This window comes from Suricata suricatta, chromosome 12 (genome assembly GCF_006229205.1).
Source record: "Suricata suricatta isolate VVHF042 chromosome 12, meerkat_22Aug2017_6uvM2_HiC, whole genome shotgun sequence".
NCBI lineage: Eukaryota > Metazoa > Chordata > Mammalia > Carnivora > Herpestidae > Suricata > Suricata suricatta.
This window is the reverse complement of record NC_043711.1, coordinates 77,248,740-77,251,006: the sequence shown is the minus strand read 5'-3', so window position 1 is coordinate 77,251,006 and position 2,267 is coordinate 77,248,740.

Sequence of the window (2,267 nt, the reverse complement as noted above, 5' to 3'; positions counted from 1 at the left end):
TCCACACCTTGGGTCACTTGGGTCTTCCCAAGTGATGGGGAACCACAGAGAACATAAACTGGTGAAGCGGTGAGGCCAGACATGCACTTTGGAAAGTCACCTTCAGCTGCACAATAGAGATGGGGTGGAGGTAGGGGGCTGGGACTGATGGCGTCCTCTGGAGAATGGATGAGCCAAGTCCAGGGCGGGAAGGCCTGGTCTGGAGAAGCTCCTCCTGGGAGGACACTCTCAGAGGCCGCTCCTTTGTCCAGCTGCCCCACCCGGGAGAAGCAGAAGGCCAGTGAGGTCAGTGGGCGGGCCCACGATGGCGCAGGGAGAGAGAAGAGAATGTTGCAAGGGCACAGAGAAGAGGGTACATGCAAGGACTCTATAGAGTCTTTGTGCATGCCCTCCTGGGCCCAAAGCTGCTGGCAACTGAATCGAACATTCTTGAATTTGAGGATTCACTGGGATTCCTTGCTGTCCTTCTCTTCTGTCAGACTGGAAGCTGCCCAAGGGTGGGGCCTGTAACTCTCAAGTCAGACTAAGGGGGCCTGAAGTGGGGGGGAACCGAAGGAGGAAGCCAAGTTCGAGGATGCGATGCTGGATGCTGGATACCAGATACCGGATGTTGGATGCCAGATGCTGAGGGCTGAGGACCCCCTACCACGAGCCTTCACTCCTGCTCTGAGTCTGCTGCTGTGGCCCTAAGAGATGAGCCAGCAAGCAGAGCTGGGGGTTGGGGATGGAAGAAAACCAGGGTGGGGGTTGGAAGAAAACCGCAGTGGAAAAGAAAAAGAAAAACAAGAGACAGGTTGTGTCTGAGGAGCCAGACCCTTTGCCCACATACACTCACCTGCAGCCACTTCAATCCACCCAGGCTTTGCCCGGCCTCTGGCATGACATGAAGGCCTGACAGTCCCCATCACACACCTGTCATACACACACACACACAAAGACACAAGACACTACAACACACATATATAATACACACAGAGACAAAGACACAGTCACACAGACATCCCTAAAGCCACACTAACACATGAACACAGACATACACATATACAGTCATTGGCACACCAAGACACTCATACACACAGGCAAACACCCAAAAACAGATGCACACACGTTGGAACAGTCAGTGGAGGCTGCTGATTGGATACCTTGCTGGCTTACCGCCTAGGCACTGATGTCCAGAACTGTCTGGTGCAGCTCATCCCCTACTCCCACCTTGTCGCAGGGCGCTCTAGGGCAGTGGCCCTGAGAATAAGGGCAACAAGCCTAGGAGATGTGACACTTTAGCTAGAGAATTTGGGATGGGCAGTGAGGAGAAGGTACAGTATTCTGGGGAGGGGGAAATGGCCTCTGCAAAGGTTTGGGGTGATGAGGCAGCTGTGATGCCCAAAGAGCTGTGGGGCCCTTGTTTGAAGACGGGGTTGGACCAGACAGGAAGCCAGCACCCCTGGTGCAGAGACTTGGCTGAGAAGCAGCCCTTGGCCCCCTTCCCACCTGTGCCCAGCCTGAATCTTTGTGGGGGCACACTAATTAGAGGGAAAGGGGCCGAGCCCAGACCCTGCCAGAACCAGGAGGTGGTGATGGGCAAGGTAAGTTAGCTGCCTTGTAAGGGCCTAGGAGAAAGGAGTCTCCAAACCCTTGTCTGGAGCCATGTTCCAGCACCCCTCAGAGGGCCTGGTTAGGATAGGTAGAAGGCTGTGAGCCCTCACAGGAAAGGGGTTGGGTGCTCTTTGCAGAGACAGGGTGAGTTCCCAGTGATCCCCTTGCCAGCACTGAGAATCCTTCCTCAACGCCCCAGGCCTCAAGGACAGAGCTGGGCCCCAGCCTCAGGCCCGAGGGGCAGGACCTCACCTTCAATTCAGTCTTTTCTTTCTGACCCTTGGAGACCTGGCTAGGGATGGGTGGGTGGAAGAAAGTGGGCTGGACTGGGGACTGTAAGGAGTCTGGGCCAGAGGACAGGAGGGGTCTGGGCCTGGGCCCTCCCTCACCAGCGGGCGAGGCTCTGGAGTTTAGGCTAGCCTAAGCTGAGCCCCTGAGGTGGGCCCGTAGGGGCGGGGAGGGGGAGCCCCTGGGCCGCAGGAGGGCGACAAGGGGTCTGGAATTCCTCTTCCCTCCCTCCACCTCCGCTTCTCACACTTTCCCCTCGCCGCCCACCCCCTGGGCAGCAGGCGGAGCGGAGGGGGGAGGCGCAGCGACGGGGCGCAGGAGGGGCGCCGGGAGGGGCTGGGACGCGGGGCCGGACTGGCCCCTCCGAGAGGCCCGCGCAGGCAGGC